Raw genomic sequence first — 7,243 nt, 5'->3', positions numbered from 1 at the left:
TTACTAAAAATAGAAATTTTTTTATGAAATTCTTTCAAGTTTTAATTTGAAATATTGTTTGAGGGTTTTCTTTGATAAATACATTTTTCTGTTATTTTTGTTATTTCAATTGGTAATCTTCCTGCCATTATTTTTTTCTCAAATGATGTATTGAAAATTTGTATTTTTTGTAAGTGGTATTTTAGCTCACTTGAGTTCAAATGAAGAGCCACACCCCCTTTCCAGGGGAGCTAATGAAGAAAAAATGAAAAATTGGTACCATATTTTAAAAATCTTTACAAAGAACCACTGAGTCATGAAAGATGAAACTAATGTGAAAGCATCCTCTGGTAGACTGGTAGTGTTAATTCAAGTTTGTTCAAATCATGACCCCCGGGGGTAGGATGGGCCACAAAGGACGATCCGAAGTTTTTCATAGTCAAGAAAGGGAAAACAATCTTCGAAATAAAATTCATATTTATATTTCAGTATGTGCAACCTCTGCAAAGAAAATGAACGGAAACTGTAAATAATTGGAATTTTTCTAAGTCCAAGGGGCATAACTCTGTCAAAAATGGCGCGATCGTACCAAAAACAGAACTTGACCTAGATAGTCATATGATAAATCTGTATACTAAATTTTATTTCAGTATGTGTAACCTAAGCCAAGAAATGAACGGAAACTGCAAATAATTAGAATTTTTCCAAGTCCAATGGGCATGACTGTTAAAAATGGTGCGATCTTACCCAAAATAGAACTTGACCTAAATATCCATCTGATATCTGTATACCAAATTTCATTTCAGTATGTGCAACGGTTGTGAAGAAAATGAACGGAAACTAAGTGGACTGCCAGACAGACCAACTGACCGACAGCAGCAAAGCATTATGTCCTCCCTTCTTCGAAGTGGGGCATAAAAATAAATTTTGGGCATGTTGAACTTTGCCAAAACCTTAAAGAGGAACTTTGTCAACATCTCTCACTCTGAAGTTACTGCCCCAGGAAGCTTCCTAACAGACATGGAAAGTCTATAAATGGATGATGGTTGAATCTCAGAATGGTTCACAAGATAAGCTCTGGTTTTCATTCCAATGGCAACTATCTGTGTTGAAGCTGACAGTCACAGTCTTTGAAGAGAACAGGCGTTATGTCCTTAGTAGATTAAGTAGGTTTGGTCCTTATGAATTTTGCAATAAATACCCTTAATAGAATGATGATTTCGTCTTTCAGGTAGCCAATGCTAGAATCTTCTGCCTGAAACATCGGAAATCTGTAGTTAAAACTTCCGTTTATTCGCTTGGCTAATATTTTTGGTATTTTTTGTGATGATAATAAACTTAATGCAATATAAAACAAAGTAAATCAGGCAACTGATTTTGACCTGAAACGCCAGAACGAAGTGATTTTATCAAGAATAGGCATTGTATTTTTCAAGATTTATTCATTCTTATAACATCAATGCATATCTTCTGACTGCAATATTAATCAGCCATATGCTTTTAGAATGTTCTGATTTTTGCCTGTTCGAAATAAACAGTGTGCAAACAATGCATGATCTTTTTACAAATGAAATTCCTTCTAGTACAATTTTACAATATTTGCAAGAAACTGATTTTTACAGAAAGATTAAGATATATACTCTTTTAAATAGAAAATGTTGTCATTATTTATATAATGTACTTTGACTACTGTATACAGGGTTATTTTCGCCCTGTCTTATTTTCGCCCTTTCACTCTTGCAAACAATATTGCCCCGTTTTAAATTCGCCCAGTCATAGTTTTGTTTAAGAAATTATACTGTATTCTTTGAATTCGCCCCGTTTTACATTCGCCCAAATGAGGATAGGGCGAAAGCGGCGAAAAGAAAACGAGGGCGAACATTTCCCTGTATACAGTATCTATTTACATATCTTTAAAGTTCGTCGAATTATACGTTAAATGGTGTCCCGTTTCAAGGATTACAACCCCCATGGCACGAAAAAGATTTTTTTCTGGATTTCGAAAAGGTTGGCTAACTGGGGCCGCCAGAGAAACCCAAATACCTTTCAAACCCTATCACAAATAATTTGGCTGAAATATTGCCGACTCGGCGTTTAACAATATCAGTCAATCAATCTGAAATATAGTATTAAAGCTGAACTCAACTCTTATATAGCCATACGCCAATTTCGATATCATTATCTACGCTCACTCCTCCATGGCACCTGATCCCACCTCTGATGTTTTGGAGGTCTGTGTTTGCTCTGCTCCTATTTTGTATTGTTTTATGGACTTTAACTGTAAGTTTCTTTGGTATCTTACTTTCCTGCATTGGACGAAGTATTACGTTATTTTTGTCGCTACTGAGTGCTGTATAGCATACGTCCATCTACACTGGTGTCGACAGATTACAATGAACAGTGACTAAATCCTGCCCTTTGTACAGGGGACTAAAGATATAGCGAGAATTCGAACAAAAATGGCGCATACATTCCTTTTACAAATCGTGTTCAGCTTTAAAGTTGTTGCGGGCTGAAGAGTGTAGCAGATAAAGTAAAAGTACATAAGCTGCTGAGGTATGAGGCACAGCGCTTCAATCGCCCAGGCTTCTCGACATTTTCATGAGAGTTGAAGTAACTCTGGAGAGCAGGCCAGTGGTGCAGCAGACGGTCTAAACACATCTCTCAGCTTAGACATCTGGTTCTGCTGTGCTTCAGGATTTTCATGGATTCTGTGTCTGTGAAATCCAGGAACTCTTTGTATCGTTCCTTTCTGTGTGGTTTTTGGTATAAATGGGAAAAAAGACTTCCACCAGCAAATCTCCAGCAAGAAGGGAAATGGTTTTCACACCAGTAGCTGCACACAAGTTGGCTAGATGACACACACATCCAATGTCAAACGCTGTTGTGGCTTCTCTTTTATTCTGGTGACCATTGTATTGTTCTTGCCTGTCATTACAGTGCAATTATCTTACATGAAGGAGATCAGGTTGAACTAATAAACACCTGCTGCAAATGGTCAATGTTTGCTGCAGTGCTAATGGTGCAGACGGACATGTCAAGGAGGCTAGTTTTGGATCGGTCGGTGGGGTACCCGCACAAGAATGTCACAGTTTTTGTCATTGCTGCCATTTATAGCGAGGGAGAATGGGTTGGACTGCAACAGTGTGACAACCTCTTGATGCAGGGATGGAGCAAGGGACTGTTTTTCAATTAACGCTGTATTTGTCCTTCCACAGGAGAAGCGTTATATTTGTTGGATATTTTGTCCTGAAACAGGAATACCTAGAAGCAATTATGCTGTCCGTAAACATGGACCTGTACAGTTTTGTGAAGCAATTTTCAACCAGGAAAGGATGTTGTGCTCTGCCACAAACTTGGCAAACAAAATTCAATAGGTGATAAGTTGGGTGAAACTGCTGGTCAGGACAAGACATCGACATTCTACTGGATAATAGTCTCTGACAACACTAGCGACATGTGTCTCTTGGTGAATGATATTTCATGACGTTCAATTATTTCATCCTTAAAAGTGCTTAGTTAATATTTTTCTCAGATTTTCTGTTGAATTTCATAACTTAATGTGTTGCTATAACATTTCCTACGAAAATATAATAAAAATCTTATTTTTATGGAAGTTATTGACATTAAAAATTTGTAGACGAGTTTGATTGACACATCCTTACACTTTTACAAATCCTAACTTTATTAGTCAGCCCCCGGGCTGACTAGTTACGTTAGGATGAAACTGCAAGTGCGCTTGCGTTAATCGGAATTCTGAAAAGTAGATTTTGCACAATTCTCCAACCATGAGGGCAGCTTTTCAACACTGACCTCGATCTATTTATAGACTGCATTGTTCTTTTGTCCTGACGAAAATTAATGACATAGACTGTTCAGCTTCTAGATGGGATATTTGTCATTTTTTAAATGATATTTGAAAATATTTCATTGCTTCTAATAGACAATAAGTACATTTATTCCCACAATCGCCATTGCAAACCTTAGATTCCTACCTGTGTGCCAAGTGATATTGAAATCCCTCGATCTTGCATAGACATGTACGTTTTAAAGGAATTCACACAAAATTTCACTTTTACAAACATGACAAAGGTCCAAAAATAGTGAAAAAAGGAACGATCAATTTCTTTTCACTTTAATGTGTGAAGTTATGAAAACATCACAAGACCACTGCATGTAAGACAGTAGTCTTTTTATAATTTATATGATGATAGACATGAAAGTTCCAGTTGTGCACGTGAACCGCGGCCACATGTGAGAAATTGACCACAGTGGAAATGCGATAATGCTGATTTATTTAGGGTCAACATTTCCCAAGTTATATGAAATCAGAGAGAGAGAGGGGGGGTAGCGTTTTAAAGGAATTTCACATTTTAAAAATTCTATTTTTGCTATGATGGTAAACATCATCAAAGACATTTTATGTATACGTACTGCATGTATTTATATTTTGAATTTCCATTTTTAATTGCTTGTCCGTGCCATTACCTTTTTGGAAGCAACTCTTTTCTTTCCTAATAAAACACAAACGGATTTCAAACTTAGAAATTAAATTAAATATACATTTTTATGCCCCCCCCCCCCCTGGCACCATGCATTGCCTCGAAATGCAAAATCAAAACTATTTAATAATACGTGTATTTTGCCAATTAACACAAAGTCAACCTTCTTTTATTCATCATAATCTAGCTAAAATTTAACGTGATCGTAGTTGCCATGGTGGCTAGCTTTTGTTCATTTACCGGTATGAGATGAACTTTGTCTGATATCTGCGCCGAAGAGAATTTAATGGAAATCATTGTAATGATCACGATGCAGACTAGCTAAATTTTATCCTATGCTTTATTATTTATTATGTACAGCATTATGTTACAAATAAGAAAACGATTACAAGAATTTTACTTTTCTTACAATGGCATTTATTACATTGAAGGAACACAACATGATCCTGGATAGATCAAATCATAAACCATAACAAAACAAGAAAGAAACTTTCTGTATTCCAGTGGCTGACACTCAGCTTTTTTAAAAAAGCTATAAGAAATATAAACAATTCTCTCCTTCTAAAAATAACTCACAATCTACATACCTATACGTTACCCCAGTTTAGTCAAAATTAAATCAACAAAATTATACCGAAACAAACTACAAAATTGTATCAACTTTATTACACCTTGCAAAATACGATTTCGTCAAAAACATGTGCTTGCCCACCATGAAAGTCCGTGCATTAGTTGTAATACATACAGCATAGTGTTATAATGCCTGTGAAAGCATGGACAAAGAGAGATAATTCGAGTGTGTTGTTGATATTGTACCCTTATGACTAGTGAGATTAGAGATGTGCTTTTTTCAGCCTCATATACTGTCTTGCATACAAGATATCTCCTCCCTATTTTAATCAATAAGTAATATACTTTTTATTAAACCATAGATAATTAAGATGGCTTATTATACAAAACAAACAAACACACATAAATAATTTTTTATGTTGCATGTGGGAGGGGCGCTACTTTGTTATAGAGTTTATTGTGAAAAAAAAAACGGGGCGCTCTCCTTACTAAAATATACTAAAGTTTTCTAAAGCTTTCTAATTTTAATTAATAGTTTTTACCTTAAAAGTCAAAAATTAAACAAAAATATTATTTAAAATTGTAAAAAAAAAAAAAAAAAAAAAAAAAAAAAAAAAACCCTATTTTACATGCTAATTTTTTGTTGAAAATTAGAAGATGTAAGTAATATATTCAAATACATAATTGTATGATTTCTGAATTTTTTACAACTTTGAATTAAAGAGACACTGAAGGGCAAAATTTAAAAAAGTTTAAAGTTTCTACTCATTAAAATTTTATAATTAACGATTAACAGTATTTTTGGTCGACTTTTCTCTCTTTAGCCCGCCCCGTCAATGATTATCAGTAACGGGACATCGATTTGATGTCATTCGTCTGAATCACGTGTGTACATGAGGCTAATGTTTGTTCTTCATGCAAGCGTTCAATCTGGGCGCAGATTGTCTTCTACAGAAATTGAATTCATTTCTAAGATTCCATTGTCGGCTGCCTCTAACAGAAGAGAAGTGTAAACATTATAGTGCAAAATTTCTCTACTTGGTCGTGTATACTTTCTTAATTACACAAATATCACACAATGAGACGATAGGCACTGTACTCAATTACGTATTGAATTTCCGAAACAAAATGAAGTTTTTCCTTTTATTTTCTCACACTTAATGTATAATTCTTTTCAGCCCATCCATTTAAATCCTGTTTCATCTCATTCAAGAGTCTGATAGGTGAAAAAATGGTTTTTATTACAAAAAGTGTTTTTTATTGATACCTTCTTCAAATATCCGTTTAAATTACAGAAAACTTCGAGAGGTATATTGCAATAACGGAACATTGGAACGAAAATCAGTATCTATTCTAATGTACTTTAACAGGCTAGGCTACCTCTAAACTGTTTTTTTTTTTTGCATGTGACTTTTAAAAATCTGATTTTCAGTGCTGGAGTATGTATTTGCAAAAAATATAAAATTATCTAGACTAAAGCTTGTGCCAAAAATCAAAATTATATATACATTAAAATAAATTCATCAGCTTGTTTATTTTCTTTGAATTGTTCTTGGGGACGCGCGCCTTCAATTAGGATGTTATAAATTTGTATCTACTTTTTGTACACTTCATCTTCCATAGCTTATACAGGGTCCTAAAGATTGTCTTTGGGAGCATAGCAAACAGGGGCCTCTTAAAATATCAGATAAAAATCAGGTACCATGGATGACACATCTGTTTTATATTTGGATATTTTTACTTGGAAAAGACGTTAATGGTAATCTAACAACCAAGCTCTATGATAAACGTGATGACTTTACTTTCCAATCGTCAACTTTCCAGGCTTGTGCAGCAATATACCTTCATCACCTGCATACGGAGTTTACATCTCTCAGTGGATTCGATACAAAATAGCATGCTCTACGTATTTGCAACTTCTAAAACGAGGTAAATGATTGACAAGTTGATGAAACAAAATATCAAAAGTCATCATTTCGTTAGATCTTTGGTCGATACAATGACCTTGTCAGCAAATTTATCATTGAGTCAAATGCTAACTGACGTTTTTCATGAAAAATTGTTAGTCCATTATTAGTATTTACACATTCACAATTCAGATTAACATTTAATTGACGAAGGATTTTCCGTTGTTTCCCGATCATGATAAGTGGCATACGGCGGTGTGATGCTCACTTCTCCAAGGCACCTGA

Source organism: Saccostrea cucullata, unplaced genomic scaffold, assembly GCF_032062105.1.
Source record: "Saccostrea cucullata isolate Sc308-1 unplaced genomic scaffold, CSIRO_AGI_Scuc_v1 ctg75, whole genome shotgun sequence".
Taxonomy (NCBI): Eukaryota; Metazoa; Mollusca; class Bivalvia; order Ostreida; family Ostreidae; genus Saccostrea; species Saccostrea cuccullata.
Note: the sequence above shows the minus strand (reverse complement) of the source record.